Source organism: Caretta caretta, chromosome 24 (assembly GCF_965140235.1).
Source record: "Caretta caretta isolate rCarCar2 chromosome 24, rCarCar1.hap1, whole genome shotgun sequence".
NCBI classification, from domain to species: Eukaryota; Metazoa; Chordata; order Testudines; family Cheloniidae; genus Caretta; species Caretta caretta.
Window position 1 is genome coordinate 5,393,772 of NC_134229.1, and position 24,357 is coordinate 5,418,128.

The 24,357-nt window shown below is 52.4% G+C and overlaps 2 long non-coding RNA genes across 2 annotated transcripts in view; both read left to right on the forward strand.

Annotated features, from left to right (window-relative positions):
• Positions 1-24,064, forward strand: part of LOC142069980 (uncharacterized) — a 46,123-nt gene extending 22,059 nt beyond the window's left edge. The window contains exon 3 of the long non-coding RNA XR_012665939.1: positions 23,807-24,064. This is a non-coding gene — a long non-coding RNA (uncharacterized LOC142069980). The remainder of the gene's footprint in view (positions 1-23,806) is intronic.
• On the forward strand, positions 10,499-12,855 carry LOC142070008 (uncharacterized). Its single transcript, XR_012665978.1, has 2 exons — positions 10,499-10,853; positions 11,336-12,855. It is a non-coding gene; the product is annotated as an uncharacterized LOC142070008 (long non-coding RNA).
• Positions 24,065-24,357: the final 293 nt, after the last annotated feature.

Sequence of the window (24,357 nt, forward strand, 5' to 3'; positions counted from 1 at the left end):
GTTAGCTGTGGGCAGGTGTCCATGCTGCAGTTAAATCCGAGCAGGGTGGGAGAAGAGGACGGAGCAGGAGAGGAGTGCAATGCTCTTGCGCATTCAGACGTGCAGCGGGCATGTCCTCGCTGATTTGTGAACCCTTTGCTGGGCGGCCGCAGATCCCCGCTGGATTTGGGGTGCAGGTTGGCAGGCTTTTGTACACTGCGCCCTCGGGATGGGCTCTAGGAGTCCACATGACTATCCTCCCTTCTGAGCTGCGTCTGCAGGATCAGCAGGCTGATAGCCGCTGGCTTGGTAAATGATCTCTACCCTGCACACAAAGGACATGGCAGGCCCAGCCCTGCAGGGGGTGCACTTCTGATCCATGAAATGGGACAACCCCATTAATGAAATCGCTCCAGGCACCTTCCGCAGCAGCTTAGAGCAGGTGTGTCCAACCCATGGCCTGCTTCAACACAATATAGTAACGGCCGATGCGTGAGCTTTTTGTCGTCACGTTTACATCAGGTTAGTTTACACAACCTGTCTAAACACATACAAAACAAGTAGAACTTAAAATATAAATATAAATCTACGCAGGTGACTTTAAATCTTATTAAAATATGTGGAGTCTGTTTGGCCCACACAAGGTTGTGTGTAGGTTTATGTGGCTCTCCTATGTAATAAGGTTGGGTACCACTGGCTCAGAGCTGTATTGTACTTTCCAAACGTGGCTTTATAGAGAGCATGGGACCAGACAGGGATTTTTACCCAGATCCTGTTTTATCAGCACCCCAAAGTTAACGGGTTGCTGAGCTGAATAGTTCTGCTTTTGGCCCAGCACTCATGTTGACTGTACAAGCCAGCCTGTGTCTTATAGAGTATATGGACCATGCATTAGAGATCATCTGGGCTGTACAGGGTGTAGGGACCAAGCATTATAGAGTGCATGGGTTCTGCAGACTATACAGACCATGCTTTATAGAGTATGCGGGACTGTATAGACTGTATAACATAGAGCATATGGACTGTGTATTATTATTTATAATTCTTTATAGTAAATCGTTATTATTTGTATTACTGTAGCAACTAGAGTCCTCAGCTGAGATCAGGGCACTTCTGAGCTAGGCATTGTACATACACACAGTGAGAGAAAGTCTCTGTCCTGAAGAGTTTACAATCTAAATAGAAAAGGCAATCAAAGGCTTGGGGAAAGGAAGGACTGTTATCCTGGGTTTACAGATGTGGGATGCTGAGGGATCAAGGAACTGTGCATTATAGAGAACATGGGTGTATGTGCTGTACAGATTGCCCATCCCCCAAATCCCCTTTGCATTGCCAGAGCGGCAAAGCTTCACCTGCACGAGAATGAGACCCCGCAAGCAGAAGGACAAAGTGGTTAGTAGCTGTACCTGAAAGCTGCAGGGAGGAGAACCCCGACTCCGCACTCAGCACGGGATGCTGAAGCAGTGTCCTGTGAGGATGAGTGTTCCTTGGTCCAAGAGACAGTCCCGTGAGGCAAAAGGGCTGCGGGCAGTCCCACCATGATTCCTGGTGGTGTTGCAATGATCCAGATCACGGCTTCCCTCCCAACGGCAACTGACTCCCAGGACGATCTGCTCATTGCTCTATACTCCACGCCCCAGGGTTGGTAGCGGCTCTTCCTCAGTTATTAAAGCGCATGTGGGTTGGTGGGGAGGAGGAACTGGGAGCAAACTCAGGGTGTGACTCCGTTTGCTTCGGTGCCCTTGTTTACCTCAGCTCAGAGCTTGGCCTGTACACGGCATGTTGTCTGCTTTGGCTGTGTTAGCAGGCGTCTAACTAGACAGCGGGGACCAGGTTTGGAAAGGTCGCTTGGCTGAGGCATCTGGAATTCTCTCTTCCTGCTCCTTGCCAGGGCTCTAATATAATGATTTAATTAGGGTACGCTCCTGCCTTCTTCTCGCTGTATATGTTGCTCTCATTATTTTAACGAGGGGGTCTGTTCCTCAGAGTCTTTCCCCCACTCTTCAGTTTGGCCTCAGTTAATCTCTGCAGCTCCTCGCAATAAAACTGAGATGCTGGAGAGGCTGTTGGAGATTGAAGGTCTCCCCAGGAGGTAACGGGAATGTAGGTGCTAGGCAGCGTAGCCACTCCAGTCCATTGGCCCCTTCTCAGTGTCCTGCCTCCAGCCTGGCTGGAAGAGACCTTCTGCTCTGTCTAGTCTGGTTACCCTGATGATTCTATCTGGATTATTTCAGCCACCTCTCAAATGCAGCCACCTCTGGGGCAGAACACAACAGCTGTCGTAACAGCAGACAGCAGTGCTGCACAGGGATTGCTCTCCCAACCCAACACGAACAGGGGCGTTAGACTCAAAGAACAGCCATAGCAAAGTGCACTGTGACCACCGTGCCCCAGATCTGCCCCCTACGCCGAGGGGCTTGTGCACACCCCATACAGCAGTGCTACCTGGGCAGGGGGGAGTCGTCGTCAGGGGGTCATTTCCACCCAGTCCAATGACATCTTTGCTGTCAGGGTGGCTTAAAGGGGCCGCAGCATCACTCAGAACCAGGTTGAGAAAGTGCAAACAACACATGAGAACAATCCTGAAAACAGCAGGCTTTAAAATCTGCACCCAGGGCCCCCTGGCTCTTGCTCAGAGGGCCCTGTTTTGACTCCTAGAGTCCACTGCTTTCTCCTTGTAATGTCCTGGCCCCACTCCTGTAGTTGAGCCATCCCAGCATGTGCCCTTTGGTTTGGGGCTATTTTTATCCCGTTTTGTGTTGCTAAGATGCTATGTGAAAGTCAGTCAAACCCACTGCTGAAAATCACAGCCTTTCCATGAAAGATGAGCTAATAATGGATACTGAGAAAACACCAGTTGTAGAAACCGCTTTAAAGGAAAATGAATGAAGTACGACTGCTTACGGGGTACAATTCTGGGACTGGCTGGAGTGTTTTGGCAACAGGGCTTTGGCGTTGTTAGGTTACAGGGAGCTATGATTCATCTCCAGGACATGCAGAAGAGGCACTGAGGGAGGGAGGGAGATGACTGCTAACCACTGTAGTGTGTCCCTGCAGTCCAGAACCTGGAAGAATCTGATGCATGAAGCAATTTGTGCCTGCCAGTGAACAAAAGAGGAGAGGGCCAGATTCTCCCTTGCCCTGCACCTTGTGTGCTCATATACGGCACTGCATAGTGGCTGTGAAATGCTCTCAGTCCTGTCTAGCATCCTGTTAGCACTCACCTCTAGGGTTTACCTCAACTTGCTAAGACATGGGAAAACTATAAGCTGCTTTGTCTTCACTAGGCTTTTACCATGTGGTAGCTAGCACATGGTAAGGATACCACCCTTTTTCTGGCAAGAACTCATCCAGGGTTAATCCAATGCAGTATTGACAAGGCCTGTAAAGTAATAAGGCTGGCAGTCAGTGTCATTCTTTCCATTTTACAGATGGGGAAATTGAGGCACAGAAAGGTGAAGTGATTTCCCAAGGTCACCCAGGCAATGGCAAAGCTGGGAATTGAACCCAGGCCTCTTGAGTCCCAGACCAGGGCCAGGGAGTGTCCACAGAGGTGTTTAATGCAGCTAATTTGGATTAATTTTCCTGAGTGTTGCCACATAGACAAGCCCTTAGTCCTGATCTACACATCAATGTAACTCTCTTTAGCTCAGTGGGAGATGACGTGTTCACACAAATCTGCAGAATTGCCAACCGCAAGAACTCAAAAATCACAAGTCAGGCCCCCCAAAATCATGAGATTATTTTAAGAATCATTATATTATATAGAGAGATGTTTTGGGTTCTTTAAAAAGTGAAGTTGACCCAGCTACAGTGCTCAGGGGGGTGAAAAATCCACACCCCTGAGTGGCCTATGTAAGCCAATCCACTAACCCCCTGAGTATACAGCATTAGGTAGATGTCAACCTAGCTCCCAACCTCTCGGGGAGGTGGATTACCTACAGTCATACGAGAACCCCTCCCATCGCCGTAGCGAGTGGCTACAGCGTCAGAGCTGGACTGGTGCTCCACCATGCCCTTCCGCATGAGGAGACGGAACCAAGTGAAGAGCCGCCAGGACTGCCATTCGCCCTATACCCCAAAGAGGTGGGGGACGACCCCGAGCTGCAGGTACATTACGTTGGGAGAGTAGGAAGTTGCCCAGGGGCAGTCGACTATAGTCTGGTTCCGTCGCCGCCTGACCCAGTGTTGGAATGCTCTGTCACTGTTAGGGCCCTGGGCCGGGACCCGGTCGAGTAGGTGGAACTGGGTCCACCTACCCCCGGCTGCCAACCCTACCCCTGAGGTGGCCTCAACCTTAGGCCCAGAGGCCTGCATTTGGCTGCCAGAGCCAGGATGCCAGTCTGTCTTGTCGTTTGTTTGCTCTGCCCTGTCTGGGGTCAGAGATCATAGACTGTTTGGGGTTCCACCCTACCTAAGGGCCTGAGTCTGAAGCCAAGTTCCCTCTGAGCTGCACAGCCATGCAGCTGCCTATTAAGCCCCGTGCAGGGGATCAGGAGGCGCCTCTCCCTGCCAGCCCCAGCATGGACCTGCCCTGGACTTGCCACGGCTGGGGGAGAGGAGCCCCTCCCTCGGCCCAGCCCCGCCCCGCGAGGGCTGCCACAGCCGGGGAGAGGCGCCTCTCCCCTGGCTCCGAGCTGCTGCAGCGAGAGAGGGCTGGGGGAGTCCTCTCTCTCCTCCGCAGCCCTTTGGCAGCCTGCACCCCAAACCTCTCATCCCTGGTTCCACCCCAGAGCCCACACCCCTCCAGTCTGCCCCAGCCCTGACTCCATTCCACACTCCAAACCCCTCATCTCTGGCCCCGCCCCAGAGCCTGCACCCCTAGCCAGAGCCCTCACTCCCTGCACTCCTTAAAACTGCTAGACTGAGCAGTCCTGCCTAAGGGCCGCGGCTTTAATTCCTGATAGGGAGCAGCGTCCCAGAGACACAGTGAGGTAGAGTGACCTCCCCCTGAGCCAGAGCGGGAGGATCACCACCAACCCGCTACAGAAGTCTAGCCCAGAGCTTAACTACCCTTAGAGTTAAAAAGCTTTTCCTAATATCTAATCTAAATCTCTGTGGAGTCTGAGTCTAAATCTCCCTTGCTGCATATTAAGCCCATTGCATCTTGTCCTACCTTCAGTGGACATGGAGAACAGTCGATCACTGTCCCCTGTGTAACAGTGCTTAACACATCTGAAGTCTGTTATCAGGTCCCCCCTTCAGTCTTCTTTTCTCAAGACTAAACATGCCCAGGGTTTTTAACCTCTCCTTATAGATCAGGTTTTCTAAACCTTTTAGAATTTTTGGTGCTCTCCTTTGGATTCTCCAAAGCTCTCTCCAGAGAGCTCTCTCCCGCCGACAAACAGCAGCTGCACTGTGCGCCTTTCAGTGGCACAGCCGTGTCGCTGCAAGGTGGGTAGTGTAGACGGAGTCTTACATACGACGCTCCTGTTAATGCAACCCAGAATGATACTAGCCTTTTTCACAATGGTGTTGCACTGTTGACTCATCTCCAATTTGTGATCCTCTAGAACCCCCAGATCATTTTCCGCAGTATTACTGCCTCGCCAGGTATGCCCCATTTTGTAGTTGTGTAGATTTTTCCTTCCTAAGAGAAGTACTTTGCACTTGTCTTTATTCAGTTTCATCTTGTTGATTTCAGACCAGGTCTTCAAAGCGGATGAAGCTTGGGGGTTCTCAGTGGTGGCAGATGACAGAACCAGGAGCCCTGGTCTCAAGTTGCAGTGGGGGAGGTCTAAGTTGGATATTAGGAAACACTATTTCACGAGGAGGTGGTGAAGCACTGGAATGGGTTGCCTAGGGAGGTGGTGGAATCTCCATCCTTAGAGGTTTTTAAGGCCCAGCTTGACAAAGCCGGGGCTGGGATGATTTAGTTGGCGTTGGTCCTGCTTTGAGCAGGGGGTTGGACTAGATGACCTCCTGAGGTCTCTTCCAACCCTGATAGTCTATGATTCTCCGATTTCTCAAGGTTGTATGTGATTCTTTACACCTACCCTTGCCTGCTGTCTTCAGCTGGCATCATACGCTGTCCATTTGCAAAATTATACTAGCATTAATCACAGCTAAGAGGCTTGAGGCTAGCTATGGAGGGTGACTGTCTGCCTGGGTGAGTAATTTTAATGGACGCCCTTTGTCAGCAGTGGCTAGCAGAGCTCTGAGTGTGGGAAGAGTTGATTTGACTCTTGTCTGGTGTCATCTCGAGAGGGGTTTCGCCTGCAGAGTGACGTACGGTCCCCCTGCCACCCACACACATGGGGAGACATACAGAGGGATGCACCGGAAACCATATGCTTCGGGGTTTCCCTCTTGTCACTAGGGAAACCAGCAAAAGGAACAACACAGCCTTCAAGCAGTGGCCCCTGAGTCACTGCTGCCCGCACTGAGTTTGGATACAGTCTGCCCTGCCAGGCAGCAAAAGCAGCAGGCGTGGAGGCCAGCTGCTGTCTGTGAGCCCTGCCGGGCACCTGCTCATGGGGAACCTGCACAGACGCCTCCCCCAGAACCATTTCTAAGGTGGCTTTTGCTCCAGAAACACTGGGGCCCCTTGACACCCACCTGGAAGCCTAAATGGGCTTCTCACTTCCTGTGTACATCTACTCTGCAGTCCCGGGGTGTGACTGCGGCTTGTGTAGACCTACCCGAGCTGGGTTTAATGTAGGCAGCTTGGGCACCCATGGCAGGGAAGCTGCAGCCGCAGGGCCTTCAGCATGGCTGTACAAGTCCGCCTGAGACGCGGGGGGTAGAGCGGCTGGTACAGCTAGACGAAAGATTACTTGGGTATGTTTACACTCGCTGCAATCACACCCTCAGACTGAAGTCCAGACATATCCTAAGGCACCAGGTCAGTGTCAAAGGGCTTTATTGTCTACGAGAAGGAGTGGGCCTGATCCTGCAGTCCCTGCTCATATGAGTCATTATCTGCTGCTAAAGTCCCACTGTGGACATGTTTGCACATGACAATTCAGTGAGGGCTACATCCCCAGCTGGTGTAAATCGGCGTAGCTCCATTGAAGCCAATGGGCCAGATCCACAGCGGGTGTAAATCAGTGTTGCTCCATTGAAGCCAATGGGCCAGATCCACAGCGGGTGTAAATCAGTGTTGCTCCATTGAAGCCAGTGGGTCAGATCCACAGCGGGTGTAAATCAGTGTTGCTCCATTGAAGCCAGTGGGCCACACTTCCCCAGCTGGCATAAATCGGTGTCGCTGCACTGGAGCCATTACCATTGACACCAGCTGAGACTCTGGCCCCATTCCTACAGTAAAATGATTTCAAGCAGGTAAAGGACTTTTCCCTGCTGATGCTCTTAAGAGCATAACAGACGAATGACCCTACTGGGTCAGACCAAGGGTCCGTCTAGCCCAGTATCCTGTCTTCCTGTCTTCTGACAGTGGCCAATGCCAGGTGCCCCAGAGTGAATGAACAGAACAGGTAATTATCAAGTGATCCATCCCCTGTCGCCCATTCCCAGCTTCTGGCAAACAGAGGCTAGGGACACCATTCCTGCCCATCCTGGCTAATAGCTAGCCATTGATGGACCTGTCCTCCATGAATTTATCTAGTTCTTTTTTGAACGCTGTTATGGTTTGGCCTTCACAACATCCTCTGGCAAGGAGTTCCACAGGTTGACTCTTTGGCCCCTCACTTGTACCCATCTGGGCTAGAGGCCCCCCTCCCGTATCATTCCATTGGAAGGGGATGGGGCTTACTTCCTTCCCATGGAGAAGCCTCCCACACATCTGCTGGATTGGCCTGTGGTGCCCCCCACCCTCGACTCCCCTTCCCTGTAAGGATCCTGGACTCCCTCAGAAAGCCCTCTGAAGGCTCCGGAGGTGAAACAGAGCCCCAGGGGCAGTCGAGCACCTTGTTTGCATTCAAGGGGTGAGGTCCATTCTATGCCCGGATGTGAGGTTGGGGATCTGCCTTTCGGTTTGGGCCTGGTTTCAGCTCCCCAGTGAATCCAGACTCACTCCACTGGTCTAAATGGAGTCGCTCTGGATTGCTGTTGGTGGAAGTGAGATCAGAACTGAGGTGCCTCCCTGCCTGTACCAGTCCTTGGGCTAACCCTGTCTCCCGTTGACACCAATGGGGAGTTCTCCCATTCAACAGGGCCAGGATTTGGCCTGTAAAGCAGGACAGGGATTACCCATCTGCAGGTTAACGTTGTGTTTCCTGCAGGCACTTTCATCTCCACCCACAATTGCCAGGGGACGGCTGAGTACCATTAATGTCCTGGATGGGTTCCAGCTCCACCCTGCACAAACATTTCCCCCCAAACCTCTCCACTTGGGCTGGTAGGAAATTGATAAGCCGCTGCCTGGTGACTCAGCCTGGACTGTCTCTGGCCTGGGACAACAGGGCGGCAGCGCTGGATCCTGCCCACAATGTCTGGTGAAAGAGCCAGCTGATGTGTGAATTAAAATGGTTTTGAGCACCAGGGTAAGAGCTTGCACGTTTCACATTTGCTTGTAACACATGCATGCTCTGATCTGCATCTTTGGCTGCTGAGATATGGCTTGGTCCTGGGAGCTGCTGGTGATGCTGTCAACAAGGAGGCCAGCCAGTGCCAGTTGCTCCAGCAGGCTCTGCGATGCAGACACATAATTTCCTACATAAACTCCCTGCAGGCCACCAAACAGCCAGCATAGAAGGAGTGGGCTGACCCAGGCTGGATTCAGAATGGTGACCTGGAGGTGAAAGCATCCAAACCCCTTTACCTCTGCTGGGATGATGAGAAATATACAAGGAGCCAATACGTTAATATACACACCAAGCATCACCAGCCTGAGGCATCCACCGAGCCTGGTGCCTTTGATACTGGGCCAGATTCTCAGCTCCCCCATTCCTGCCTTGGGAGCAGGGATGGAGGGGGCAAAGGGAAGGCAGCCTTGAGCCACCTTAGCACTTCCAAGATTCTGTGGCCCTACAACCTGGCCCCCAGTGTAAGTTAGAGCAGCCTCAGGGCTGCTCTAACTTACAATCTGAGTCCATTGGCTCCTGGGGAGCAGAGACTAGCGGGAGTGCAGTGTGCTCCAGCTGCACCCCTGATCCATGCTCTGCACCAGGTTCTAGGAGCAGGGCTGGGGTAAGGCCCTTATGCCAACTCCACCCTGTCTGGGGAGGCCCCCTGCTTGGTGGGGGTCTAGGAGGCTGTTTCCACCTACTTTAAGACCCCTTTGTGCTTCCAGAGCAGCACAAGGGGCCATGAGAGTGACTGAGTGTGGATGGGAAATCCTCTCCCTGGTCACATGACTTTGCCCCCTCCTGTCTCTTCTCCTTGATCTGTAATTTACGGGAAACCATGTGCCTCTCCCAGAACTGCCCAGAAACCACAGTGCTGCCACTCCGGCATGGAGATGAAAGGGTGGGGACCTCTGCTAGAAAGGAGCAGTGCCAAGTCTCCCCCTCCTCACCCCCTCCTCCCCAAGGCTCACAAGCTTTTCCAAGAATTGTCAGCTTGGGAGGAGGGGGGAAGCTCTCCACTCGCAACCATTGTGCAGAAAATGGTGCCAACAGAAGCTCCTCAGGGACTGCCAGACTGTATCAGAACATGTTGTCTTTCCCAGCAGTTAAAGGGGTGTGTGGATGTGTTTGGGGGGATCTTTATTAAAGGGCTGGAATAAAACCTTGGATCTTGCACTCCCCCAAAGCTGGCCACTTCTGCACTGGGGAAAAAACATCATGTAAGAGAATGGGTCAACAAAGGAGGCATTCAACATTGCTTAGCGTGGGACAAGCCATGTTTAAAGCCCTGTAAGCTAGTAGCATAAAGGGCCCTGATAGTGGGTGGAAGCGACCCCCTGGGAATTTCCCTCCATGCAGGGTAGAACTGGCTGAAGGGCCCAGCCTCCAGTATAGGGGGCGGACTAGGGGTGTGGCCAGAACACACTGTACTGTGAGTATTTGCTGCTTTCCATTGTACAGGAAGCAGAGTGAAAGTTAGAGCAGCCCTGAGGCTGCTCACGACATATATACGTATAGACATGCACTCACTAGCTTGGGTCCTAGAGAGGTGAAGCTGCAGCTTCTCAAGCCTCTGCTGATATTTGTGCTGGCACGGCTATACTCCTCCAGGACCTGAGCTGCTAGCTAGATCAAAGCTAGCTCCTGTATTGTCTACACATGCTGCAATCACACCCTACAGCGTGCAGCATAGACATAGCCTGAGAATCAGCCCTTCAGGGGCTCAGTTTATCTACAGGAAACCAACGTTGTTCCCAGAAAAACCTCCGAGGTTGGCATTTCGTGTGGCACATCTGGGCTGGGGGGGCAGGGAGGTGCCTGCTTCCCTTTGCCCCCTCCCCCATGCACAGATCCAGAGCCAGCTCATTGTGTTTGAATTTCTCTGAGCTCTCTGAATTTGCTACCTTGGCAGCCACAGAGGAAAAAAATGTACACTGAAATTTGAGCTTAACCCCAACCCACCGGCATTCCTGGTGTGGGAAGGGAGGAGGGAATTTGGCTTGGTTAGGCTTCTTCACCAGGAAGCTGGCTTAAGTGGAACAAGGTGGTGTTGGGGAGGGAGGCGGGTGGTGCAGGGTGTGATTGGCTCCCTACGGGCACCCCCGGCACTGGCATCACTAGTACAAATTAGTCACGACCCCTTAGGGCTGTAGCCTGGGCTATTGGCTTTCTGAGCTGCGGCCTGATCCAACAGCTATTAAAGATAAAGGCGTCTCATGGACACCGGAGGGGAGAAGAGAAGAGAAGTCGTTGGCCCAGGATGGGAGCAGGGAAGATTCATGGACCCCACGTGGCTGGCTGCCTTGGGGCCTGGAGTTGGAGCTCCAAGGCAAGAGGTTTGGCAGATTTTCCTTTAAAAACATCTCCCTGCTCCGATGGAAGAGGAGCCGAGGGTGATCCAAGGATGAGGTGTGTTTTCCGTGAGACGGCCCGGAACGGCCTGTGTCCCTAGGGCTTGGCCATGTTTCCCCAGCACCAGCACGCGTGTGTTTTACGAGAACGTAGTCTGGACAGCATGACCACTAGAGCAGAGGTCTCTGATCCCAGCCCCTTTCCCTGTGACTCTGCACTCCGATCCCTGCCCCTTAATCTATGGGATCCCTCCACTCTGATCCCTGCTCCTTTCTCTATAGTGTCCTTGCATTCCAATCCCTGCTCCTTCATCTACAAGATGCATACACCATGATTCCTACCCCTGTACGCATAGGGTCCCTGCAAGCTGCTCCCTGCCCCATGATCTAGAAATGGAGATGAGAGAAGATCCTTTGGCTCCAGGTGCAGTTATGCAGACTCTGCATTCCCAAGCTCGGCTCCTGCTTGTTGCTCTAATTCCCTTTAATTGCACTCGACTGTTTCAACCTGTTTGCTTAGAAGGTTTCTCTCTTCTGCAGAACTCTGATCTGTGACCCTCTTCCCTCCACACGAACAGAGCCGGACCTGCCTGTAACCTGGGCACTTATTCCGTGCCCAGCCTGTCGTATCCACGTGGAAAAAACTCCCACCTGTTCCTGTATCTGTGTGATCCCCCCATGGGCAGAGGCCCCCGCAGAATGGCGCCATTGCCGGCCCATGTGACTGCTCCTCCTGCTCAAGGGCTCCATAAGGGAGAGTCACAATCTGGAGAAGATGCTTAGGAGGGGCTGATTCATGTATGAACAATCTCTAGGGCCCCTAGGTCAAGTTGACTCCCGTTCCCCACAAGTAATTCTATATGGAAACAATCAGAGTTTGACTTCGCAGGGTTGTTGGTTTGCGGAAGGGACAGGGCTTGTTTTTTTTGTTTGGTCTGATTTGTTTTGCCTCTGTAGCTGCAAGATCAGCAGTTATTTTTGGTAGGTGCTACCAAAACAGGTGTTTTATTTTGTGGTGGATATTTTTGGACAATGGACTGCATTGGTCGCCAGGAAATCATCTTTGCTAGCTCACTGCTGCTGTAGGGACAGCCGTTATTGTCACGAGGTTCTACCACAGTTGTTGTTGTAGTGGGTTTTTCCTTTTCCTTGTTGAATATTTAGGCTGAGATTTTCAAGAATGCCGAAGGGATTTGGACACTCGGTTCCCTAAATTTCAGCCTTGCAATGGAGAGGCTGTTCTCATGATGTTATCCAGGCGAACCCAAATGTGGACGGTTTATAATGCCTGCCACTGCTTTGGGAGCAAGCTGAAGCCTAGAGAGAGCTCTCTTCTGCCAGTTGCTAGGAATGCAAAAGGCGCAGTGAAAAAGAACAGCTGCTAGGACAGAAACCGCACAGCTGCGTCTGCCTTCCCTCCCCCGCCACTCACCCTTCCCTGGTAAGGCCTCAAGGAGGCGGAGCTTCCTGCCTCTGCCTCAAAGCCCCGCTTTCCACCCGCCTCTCCATCAAAGCCCTAGGTTACCTTGGCTATACTGTAATAAATCCATGGCCACTCAGAACTTGGAGGAGCTAGAATTCAGCTCCTCTTGCTCCAAAAGCCCATTATGGCTAGAGGAGAATTCTCACTAGCTGTTAGCATATAGGGTCTATGATATACAGCTGAGCCTGACTAATTCCATGCTGTAGAAGGCAGTGGCCTCTCTTTCTCTCGAACATGTACCCTGCCCCCCCCCCCCCCACAGTCAGTTCATTGCAATATTTTCCCTTCCACTGAAAGATCTCAAAGCACTTCACAAGAGTTGATAAATTCTGCTGGTGAAGTGGGTAGGGATTTATGGGGGGTGGGAAGAATTGGGGGACCCAGGTGACTGTGGATAAAAACACCTTCAAACTAGGGAGCAAACATGTCTGTTGTAGCCTGCACTGGTGATGAAGGATCCTGGCCTGTGACCCATCTACCCTTCCTGTCTCTGAGTTTCAGGGATTGTCTTCACTTGAGAGTTAATCCAGATTAAGAGAGGGTGTGAATTTAAAGCCTAATAGCTATTCCTGATTAACTCCATGTGTGGACAGTCTTATTCTGGAGTAAGAGTGCCTTGTTCTGGTTTACCTTAACCCACGAAGCTGAATCCACCTGACATAGCCACTCCTGAATAAACCCATGTGTAGACAAGCCCTGAGAGGCAAATGCTAAGGAAATGCAAAGTGTTACCAAATCAGTATCAACCATGTAATTGAAGAAGGATCCACAGTGCCCGGGGAGGTGAGACTGATAGAAGAATAGATGCCCCTTGTTCTGGGAGAGGAAGTTTCACCACAAGGTTATTTAATGAGCAGCATGGGCCGTACCCTGGTCAGCTGCATTACTCCATTCTCGTGGGTGGGGGGTGAATGCAGGGCAGGTTGGAGGGGGTGCTGGTGAACATGAAAGCCTGGGTTTACTATCTCTGCTCTCGGGGGGAAAGGAGTGGGGCACGGGACCAAAATGGGGCACAGATCCAGCTGCTGCTGGCTAGACCCTCTGGATTAGCTGCTTCTCATAGACAGGAAAAAGGGGCGTGACACTTGGAATAGGGTTGTCCTGTCTCTGGAAAAAAGAAAGATTGTTCCCTGCTAAATGTTATGGGAAAGCATGTTGTGTGGGGCAAAGATCAGTGTGCAGAGACCTTATGGAAAAAGGGGTGGGAAACGGAGTACTGGGATCCTATGGATAAAGCAGCAGGGAACACTACACAGGGATCCTATAGCTAATGGGGCTGGGATCAGAGTGCAAGATTCCTAAAGCTAAAGGGGGCATAAAGATAGATAAAGAGATAAGGATCCTATAGATAAAGTGTCAGGGATGTGATTGCAGAGACCCTATAGATAAAGAAGTGAGACTCTATAGGCAGAGATCAGAGGGCGGGGACGGTATTGATAAAGGGAATCTGGAAATCGGAGTATAGGGATCCTACTGATAAAGAGACAGGGATGCTGTATGCTGGCTGGTAAGGACTAGGGACCCTTGTGCTCTTAGTGTATGTCTACACGCAGTTAGACACGCAGCTGGCCCATGCCAGCTGACTTGGCTCTCCAGCTTAGGGGCTTTGTAATTGCCGTGTAGAGGTTCCTGCTTGGGCTGCAGCCTGATCTCTGGGACTCTCCCATCTCACAGCCCAAGCCCAGATGTCCACACTGCCCTGAATGTCTAAGCGGCTTCTTAGCCCAAGCCCTGCGAGCCCAAGTCAACTGGCGCAGGCCAGCCGTAGATTTGTAATTGCAGTGTAGACAATTCCTGTTCTGATCCCTCCTGGGGCAGCAGGGCTCGTATGGGGTCACTTCTAAGCAAGGGGTGGGTGACCAGATTCCTTGTCGAATTAGCAAAGGTCTTGCTGTCAGGTTCTCACTTCCACTAGCATGAGCATCTCCAAGCGGGTGCCCGGGCTGCTGCTGGCTGGAAGAGTCCGCTCTCTCTCAATGAATACAACTGGTAAATCTATTAATTTCACAGTGCTAATTGATGTATTGCTGTAATTACCTTTTATAACAAGGCAATTAAGCCCTAGTAAAGATTATTAGCTAATTAAAACTCCTACACACACACACAAACCCCTTATGTTCACAAGTTGTTAGCAGTTAGAATTAAAAGTCCACCAAAGCAAGGTGAAGAAGGCACTGGTCATCACAGCACCAATCATCAGCAGGGCCGTGGCATTGTGGGTAAGGCATTGGACAGGGACTCGGGAGGCCTAGGTTAAACTTCTGGCTCTGCCACATACTGTGTTATCTTTTTCAGTTCTCCAACTGTGTAAGGTGGTTAATAATATTCAGTTTGTCTGCCCTGCCTGTTTAGATGATAAGGGCTTCAGGAGAAGGAGTGTCTCTTACCAGGGGTTTCTCTATACAAACACTTAGTTCACAGCAAGCCGGGGTGTAAATCTACCCTGCGCTAACCTCGCTGTCCGCATGGACCCTGCTGCTGCTCACTAAAAGCTCTGTGGTGCACTTTGATCTTCCCCATGGTGAAGCAGGAGCCGATTAAAGCACGCTAGGGAGCTGTTAGTGCACGGCAGTAAGGTCTACACAGACACTTAGCGTGCAGCAGGCTAGCGCCATGTAGATTTACACCCTAGTGTGCCACAAACTAAGTGCTCTTATGGACAAGTCTTGTGCGTATGTACAGCTCCTAGCACAACAGGGCTCTGATGCATGTGGGGCCTTTAGGCACTACTGTTAGCCATGGTATGAGACTGGGGTGGGGGTGAAAGGTGTAACTGAGGGAGGGGGCAGCGATCGGAGTTTTGAAGCCTGGCTTTTACTGTGACCTTGTAGGGTGGCTTGTCGCACTCTTCAGTGAAAGGCAGTAAAGTGGGAATGGCCAACCTCGTTTTATCTTCGCTGCCACCAGACTCCCGCTCTGGAACCAAACCGCTCTGTCAAATCTCCCACAGGCAGTGGTTACCTGAGGCCATTCGCTCATTGCTGGATTCACCCACCCACTGGAAAAGGTGCTGACTTTGGCTGATACTTCCCAGTGCTGGGTGTTGCTGGAATGACGCCCGCAGTGAGGATACAGCTGGATGGAAGCCAATGGAAAAGGTCAAGGCAACAAACACTCCCAGGGGGTCCCACGCTGGTTTGCACACTGGGCTAGCATTCGGGTCGGCCAGGGATCATCTCCTAGGCCAGGATCTTCCTCCTCAGTTGCCCATCCCAGCTGGAAGAGGAAGCACCCTCAGTTAAATTGGTCCCTTCTGTCAGCCTCCCCCAGCCCTGGGACATTCAAGTCCTCCCCGTTACAGGAGCTTTGGTTTTGTGCCTGGATTAACTGCAAAGACCCCGGTGGGAGGGTTGACTCCAGTGCTTAATCTGGAATGAGAGGTACCGGGACTCAAGCAATTAGTTGCCAGGGCTCAAGCAATTTTTTTACATTCATAACTGATGCGGCAAGGCCAGTGGTGCCGGGGCTCTGAACTCCCCAGCCTAGAGGGGCCGGGGCTCAGCCCTGGCAAGCCCTGGCACAAATTAAGCCCTGGTTGGCTCCTCAGAAGAGCAAGGGTTAACGGAGCATTTTCCCGCCCTGTAGACTGTTCAGAACGCTGGAGCGCAATGGGGAAAAATCCTAGGGTCTTTCAGCAGAGAAGCCCTGGGGACTGGGTGTGTGGCTGCTTTTGAAATGGCAGCATGATCACTGGGGACAGGCGCGCAAGAGGCCTGCACATTAAAGGGAAAGAGCTGCCCAGCCTGGGATCCGGGTTCGTTCTTTCTCGTTTTGCTTTGAAGCTGGAGATGAGTCTGGTCTGCCCACGGGCTAGGGATTAAACAATGGGATTCTTGGACAGAATGACAAAAATTAGGCATTTCACCTGAAATGCAGGGTGGGTATTTCAGTAGGGGGCACTGCTCCCTCTGAGTCACTGCATTTCAGTGGTGGGTGAGTGAGGAGCATGGGGCAATTTTTAGAAATGCTCAGCTCCGGGGCGCCCCTGCAGTCAGGATGATCATCCATCAAAAAGCACTTTGGGACAAAAAGCGACTTATATATGGCAAAAGGCTATTAATACCATGGAAATGACTTGTTTTCCTTCTGAGTCACTGGGGTTTGGCTGGGAACAGCTCTTTGACAGGCCTCTTTGGAAGAGGGGGAAAAAGTTCGAAAGCAATCTCACCCCTCGGACTATTTCACACATCCAGTTCCCTGCTCTCCCTGCCCCATTTTGGCTTTAAGAGCTAGAAAGGCAGGAGCAAAACCCTCCTTCCCTAGCCCCGCAGGAATTTGGAAACGGTTGCATGCTCAGTGGAGTTATGTAGGGTTATGTAGGTCTCTCTGTGTTTAGGGTCGACTCACCCAGGCTGGTCTGAGGGGCTGGTTTGCCTGGTGATGGAGGAGCTGACTGGGCAGGGGTGATGGGGGTGGAGAAAGGAGCTTGTCCTCGTGTCCCAGGGAACGTGATGCATGTGATCCACTCTGCCTCATCTGCTTCAAATTACCCACAGAGTACAACTCCTGCATTATATGAACGATAAAATCTTCGTTCCCCCACCTCCCCCCAGCTCTGGAGCACTCGGCCCAACGATCGTAAAGAGCCAGGGCCCTGGTCTGCTCTTGTTTTGCAATCGATGCTTTGCTGGTCCCAGATGTAACTTTCCCATGTAGACAAGTCCTAGAGGTTTATCCTTACCTGCTGTGTGCCTCAGTTTCCCCACCTGTAATATGGAGATGATAGCCCTGCCCCCCCCGGAGTGTTGTGAGGATCAATACGTTCAAGACCGTGAGGGGTCCAGATACTACGGTGATGGGAACTTTATATGATCCTCAGCTAAAATCACCAGTGCTGTGCTCTCCCATCGCCAGACCATCTCGGTTGCGAGGTCAGACAGTATCTCCCCCAAAGCAGCTGGGCTGTCACTGGCCACTCTGACTCTGATAACCGTAGAGGATTCTCTTATATTTGCTAGACTCTCCCACAAGCAGCATTGTCTAGTGGATGCAGCACTGGATTGGAACTCAGGAGACCAGAATCCTGTTCCTGGCTGTGTCGCTGTGTCCTGTTGGATGACCTTGGCTAAATTACTCCCCACTTCTGTGCCTCAGTTTCCCCATGTATACAGTGGGGTTAATGATACTGGCCTCCTTTGTAATGTGCTTTGAGGTCTACTGATGGAAAAAGCAAGAGTATTATTTGAATGAAAAGGCTGCTCCTGGTAGCTGAGCATAGCCTTTTCTTTTATAACATCAGCTGTAGTCGTTCCCTGTGCCTCAGTTTCCCCAGTCACAACATGGGGATAACAACACTGTCCTTACTCCATGGGATGTTTTGAACCTAAATGAATTTGTGTCTCCAGAGAGCTATGAAATCTTTGGCTGAACAGTGATATACAATGGCCAAGCAGAAGTAGAAATTTTCTCTCTCAATTCCCTCCCCATTTAGGAAACAACAAAATAACAGCTCTGGGATGAAAAGCAAACTTCTAACATCCGATAATACTTCATAGCCTTGGCAGGGTGCTGAATTCTTGATAGGGCCTCCCAGAGCCCCGCCCTCACTAAGCAAGCAGGGGCCGCTTTCAGCTGGGGGAGCATTTCCTTGAGCCGCAGGGGAATCCAATCCAAAATAAACTAGCCCTGAGTTAGCAGAGCATCCGCAAGTTAAAGGTGCTGCCAGGTCATCAGTAACAATAGGGCCGGGGCTGTTGGGATCCCAGCCCAGGGAGCAGGGAAGCTGGCTCAGGGCAGGAAAGAAAGAGCTGTCCAGGAAGGCAAGATGATCCTACAGCTGATGTGGGGGAGCTCCGTGCAAGGGGCAGCTGCGTGGCACTCTCCAGGAGGGGGACACTCAGTGACACCAAGGCCACCCTGGCAGCCCAAGCGGGTGGAAATGGCCCCCTGAGAATCCACCTAGCACAGGGGACTCCCCGGCCGCTGTGGAGCTGGTGTAAAGGCTCCGCACCTGCCAACCTGCTCCCAGCATCAGTGTAAGGGACGGACTGGGCGTGGCCGGAGGGCACTGTACTCTGGCTATTCTCTGCTTCCCATAGGGAGCGGAGTGTCAATTAGAGTACCCTCAGGGCTGCTCTAAATGACATGCGGCCAGGCCCAAGATGTGGGGCCATGATGCTGCATCTCAGGGGTGCAGCCCCTTCCGGCTGCTCCCACACATCCTGCCTCTAAGGGTGTGTGACATTATGGGCTGTGCAGACACAGGATGGGACACAAGGGGCGGATTCAATGGTGGCTCAGGGCCCCACACAGGATCAACCCCTCCCTCCCCCCATGGGGAGAAGGTCCCATTGCAGCTCACTCCACCCAGCCTACATCCTGCCTAGAGAGGCAAGTCGCACGCAGTGGTTCAAGGAAGCATGAGGTATGGAGCTCTGTCAGAGGCAGATGCCAGAGCAAGGGACGAGGCCCTGTGCTGGGAGTGAAGGGAGAGGTGTATGAGAAAAGAAAGAAAGACAGGATGACAAAAAGGGAGAAAATGGAAGGAAGGAAGGGGATAAGGGGAAAAGAAGTGAGAGAGACGGAAAGAAGGAGAAAGGAGGGAAGAAGGAGAAGCAAAAACACAAAGAGAAAAGCAAAGAATAGAAGGAAGAAAGAAAAAATGGAAGAAGGAAAGAATGACTGAAGGCAGGAAAAAAGAGTCACTGAAGAAGGGAAAAAAGAATACAAGAGAAAGACAGGAAGCAAAGAGAAGTGTGAGGGAGGAAGAAAGAACGTGGTAGCGTCCAGGAGAGAGGGAGCACTGGGCTCTGGGGAGGCTGTTTACGGTCCAGCTGGCCCACTAGCAGCCATGTTGGTGCATTTGCTCTTCCCTTCTGCTGCTGGAGCTGACAGAATGAAGTTGCCCTGAAGCCACCGAGCTAGACACAGCGTCGCAGGCTTCTGTCCCAGCGTGTTGGGGGAGCTTTGGGCCCAGCTCCTCCTCCTCGGTGCCCAGCACCCCGAGGGGTCATTTACACTAGCACACAGGCGACAGGCCAGATTCCCATTACACTCAGGCCCGTTGACACTGAATTGGCAGTGTTTAGCTCCTGGAAAATGGGAGCTACGCTCATATCCACTCTAAGGATTGTTTACACTGCCAGGGTTGTGCAAAGGAGCCTTGGGGTAAATGAGAATCTGACTAAAAGGCTGTTAAACCAGGATGAGAGCCTTTTGCAGCCACTTTGCATGGCAGGGCAGCGGGGACTCAGGCCAGCTGTGAGCAGAAGGTGGGACAAATGGCTGTGTGTGAGGGTGTCCTTTGACAGGCAGTGTAGCCTATTGGATAGAGCACTCAGTAGACCTGGGTTCTGTTCCTGGCCCTGTCACTGGCCTGCTCGGTGACCTTGGGCAAATCACTTTGCACTCTCTTGTGCCTCAGTTTCCCCACCTGTAAAATGGGGGATAAAGATACTGACCTCCTTAGCAAAGTTCTGTGAGATCTTCTGAAGAAAAGCATGACTACAGAACTCAGTACTAATACTTTGAGTTAAAGGGTATTGCCTTATTGAGGGACCCTGACTCCCCGCTCTGTGGGGATCTGGGCTCCAGTCTAGTTTCCTTTTTTGAGGGAGGGAAATGTTATTAAATATCCATGCCCCCTCCTCCACCTGACTCATAGATTTCAAGGCTCGACAGGACCGTTCAGATCGTCCTGTCTGACCCACCTGGCTAGTCCAGGCCAGAGAGCCCCACCCAGCAATTCCTGCATCCAGCCCAGGGTCCAGTGAACCCCAGAAAGCTTCCACGTTGGGGTGCCAGCCCCCCTGCACCCCAGTTAATTACAGGCTCTGCGGCCATGTGCTGGAGCAGGTGGGTTTTTCCACATAAGAATTGGGCTGCAGGAGAAGGCTAAGTCAAAGGTGCGGGGGAAGAGAAGCCCCAGCTGATGGGAGTGTGGGTGAATTCCCTCCCACCTGCCCCTACCCCTGCCCTCCCAACAGCCTGGTCCCCTCTCCATCATGTCTGGGGCTGGGGAACTTTGATGGCTGGGGAACTCCCTCATGCAGGTCAGCAATGCCGGCAGGGATTGTCCCCGACGCAGGGAAGGGCTGCCATTGACTCCCATTCTGTAAATCCAGCGGCTTGGGTGGAGTCGCTCCAGATTTACACTGCGCTACTGGAGGTCATTTTCCATGCATTCCAGCCCAGCTGCCTGCAAGGCCCAGTTGGCAGCTGGAGCCAGCTACTCTAATGCTGGGAGGTGAGGAGTACCAGCCTGGCACACAGCAGCCTCAGGACCAGGGGATGGCATGCAAAGGGCAGCTTTGCAGCCCTTGTGTCCTGGCCACAGGAGGGAAGTGGTGGAAACACCGTTTAAACTATGTTGGACATTAGTACTAGACAGCAATCCTGCATTGGCCAGGGTGACCTGTTGGGACTTGTCTGTCTCCTAGAAGCCAGGGTTTGCGAGCAGAAAGCTGTCTGGCTCACCACACCCCCTGAAATCACGCCAGCCGCATGACTGCAGTTACAAGACCCTGTGGCTTCCCAGACTGGAACTGTTATCTTTTGAAAGTTGGACGTTTGATCTTTGCTGGGATTGGGACAGATTCTCCGCTCTGCCAGGAGCAGAACCTCCTTTCTCCCCTCCCCCGCCCCTCTTGTGTTTGTTGACAGTCAGTGACTCACTGTTGCCATGCTGGAGAGAAATCAGATTACTTATTCATAAAAGCTGGATTGTGTGTGTGTTGCCCTGGCTGCAGAGTGAGTCACCCGCCTGGCTGCCTTGCAAACCAGTGAGCGTTGCTTCTTTCTAATTAGCTTGGGAGGGAATTTTGTCTAATTTCAGACAGGATTTGATAGCACCAGATTAAATCAGGGCTCATGTGTATGGGTGCTGGGTGCTTGACCCACACGCAGCTCCGCCAGTGCCCCTCAATTCTGACGTGCAGGCCCCCCTGCTGTACCAGTCCTGGGCTCCCCACATGGCTGATGCTCCTCAATCCCAGCCCACAGTCTCCCCACTATTCCAGTCTTGGGCTCCTCTCCCACACAGCTCTGCCAATGCCCCTCAATCCCGACTCACAGCCCCCACCTGGCTATAGCCGCCCCGAGCCTCCTTTCAGTCATGTGAAGTTGTGCGGTGGTGAAACCGCCGAATCTGATTTGATCTCCAGATGCAGGATATGGGGTGTGCACCGCAGAGGTGAGAAAGGATATGCACTGCAGCCTGCCACCTGGGGCATGACCTGCCCTGACGGTGCAGCCTTCCTGGGACCACTGCTGCGCCTTATCACTCTGCAGGGCCGGATCCTCAGCTGCCATAAGTGGGCACAGCTGTAGTGAGCACCAGGGAACTGTGTCCTCATTTGACCAGCTGTGGATCTGCCCGTCCCCCTCCCCTCCTCTAGCACATCATGAACCTGCGTGCTGGAGAATTGCCAATGCCAAGCATTCCGAAACCAGGAGTCAAGCCCCCCAAATCATGAGATCTTAAAAACATAATAAATGTGGGGGTTCTTTTAATTGCCTTCTGGGGTCAGAGCCTTTAGGAGTCATAAGCTCCTGGGGGCAGGGACTGTCTTTTTGTTCTGTGATTGTGCAGTGCCTGGCACTATGGGATCCTGGGCCATGACAGGCGCTACCATAGTGCAAATAATAAATAATACTAATGTTTTCCAGCTTTTCTCCACATCTACAAGGGCTAGCAAAAAAGTCCCTAAGATTCTCACCTAATTACAGGCCTCCAGGAGCTGGGGCTTTAAGAAAAATGCCAACTATCATGAGACTGGTGATAAAATCACCAGAATTGGCAATGGTTGTATTTTTTTTAAAATATAATAATCCCTAGCTCTTATCTAGCACTTTTGAGCCATAGCTCTCCAAGCGCTTTACAAAGAGAGTCGGTATCATTATCCTTGTTTTACAGATGGGGGGAAACCGAGGCACAGAGTGGCGCTGTGATTTGTCGAAGGTCGTCCAGCAGGCTGGTGGCAGAGCTAGGGGTAGACCCCGTCTCTCCTAGGTCCCTGCTGTACTGCCTCCTAGGGGGAAGGCCAATACAAGCTGGCATTTATGGGTCCATGGTTACTTGGCTTGCAGCCCCCCCCGCATGCTGCACACTCACAGACGTGCAGTTGCGAGCCAGCTGTAAATATCTGCCACGGGGAGTAGCACACTGTAGCACACTCTTCTCGTGCTTCAGAGGAGCAGCCGGGTTAGTCTGTATCCGCCAAAAGAACGGGAGGACTCGTGGCACCTTAGAGACCAACCCATTTATTTGAGCATGAGCTTTCGTGAGCTACAGCTCGCTTCATCGGATGCATACCGTGGAAACGGCAGAAGACATTATATACACACAGAGACCATGAAACAATACCTCCTCCCACCCCACTGTCCTGCTGGTAATAGCTTATCTAAAGTGATCATCAAGTTGGGCCATTTCCAGCACAAATCCAGGTTTTCTCACCCTCCCCCCCCCCCCCACAAACTCACTCTCCTGCTGGTAATAGCTCATCCAAAGTGACCACTCTCCCTACAATGTGCATGATAATCAAGGTGGGCCATTTCCTGCACAAATCCAGGTTTTCTCACCCCCCCACCCCCATACACACACAAACTCACTCTCCTGCTGGTAATAGCTCATCCAAAGTGACCACTCTCCCTAGTGAGTTTGTGTGTGTGGTTTTTGGAGGGGGGTGAGGGAGTGAGAGAACCTGGATTTCTGTAGGAAATGGCCCACCTTGATTATCATACACATTGTGAAGAGAGTGGTCACTTTGGATGGGCTATTACCAGCAGGAGAGTGAGTTTGTGTGTGTATGGGGGTGGGGGGTGAGAAAACCTGGATTTGTGCAGGAAATGGCCCAACTTGATGATCACTTTAGATAAGCTATTACCAGCAGGAGAGTGGGGTGGGAGGAGGTATTGTTTCATGGTCTCTGTGTATATAATGTCTTCTGCAGTTTCCACGGTATGCATCCGATGAAGTGAGCTGTAGCTCACGAAAGCTCATGCTCAAATAAATTGGTTAGTCTCTAAGGTGCCACAAGTACTCCTCTTCTCGTGCTGGGAGGCTCACTCCGACGTACCCCTAGAGAGCACCCAGTCTCCTCCACTTAGCCCTGCTGCTACCCCCCTACCCTTAACCCACCACCCCTTAAATTACTGGGAGAGTCACAGAGGGCAGCTCTGGTCTCCTGTCATTTGTGCCCACACAGGGCCTCCGTCTTAGAGGGATTTTCTCTCCTGCCGGGGTCTTTAATCGGCAGCCTCCAGAATGCAAACCATCTCGGTGGAGCGAGGGCCAGAGGCGAGTCACAGGAAAGCCAACCCCAGGCTACCAGAAATCCGCAGGCAGAGCCCCGCCCCACCCCACCCCATCATGAGACTGGCTTGACACCCAGGAGATTTCTCTGGCTTGCTTCTGTGTATGAGTTGTATTTTTATAGAGAGGGCAATTACTGATTGTTAAGCCAAAGTCATAATTATACACTTGTCAGCTATCTTTGCACGTGTGGGTGTCTCTGTATTGGCCATCTGGTTTTTTGGGCCTGGAGGAGCTGCTGGCTTCATGCTTCCCGCTTTTTCTCTGCCCCCCCCAGCCCCTGCCCCTGCCCCAGGGGAGCTGGGATTTGAAAGACAAGAAGCGGCCGGGTGCGAGAGGGAGGAACCCAAACTGCACGAGCAGCAAGCCGAGGGGAGGGAAGAGAACGGAGGCAGAGTGACCACCCCGTCAACCAATGAGACACGAGGAAGCCTCGTGGCGTCATGGGCTCACCCTCATTGAGGACAGAGCGGCGGCAGATTAACCCCTTCGAGGGCGCCGGGCGGGCTCCCGTCCTGCGCAGCTGCTGCAGATAAGGAAGGGGGGGGGGGGGGGCTGGTTGGTTGGTGCAGAGGGTAAAGGGGGCAGGTCGTGGGGGGCTGCCCCCTGGGGGAGCACTGGGTGGGGTAAGTCATGCTCAGCGACGGGGGGGCTGGGGTGGGGCTCCCCTCCAAACGCTGCCTCTGCAGGAAAGAGAAGCGGTGACCCAGGGCGCCCTTCTCCCTCCCCCCCCCCCCCCGAAGTGACCCTGCCCCATTCCAGGCCCCTGTGTGGGGCGGGGGAAAGGGCAGCTCCTTTCCCCTTGCTGTCTGCTGGGCGCGGGAGCCG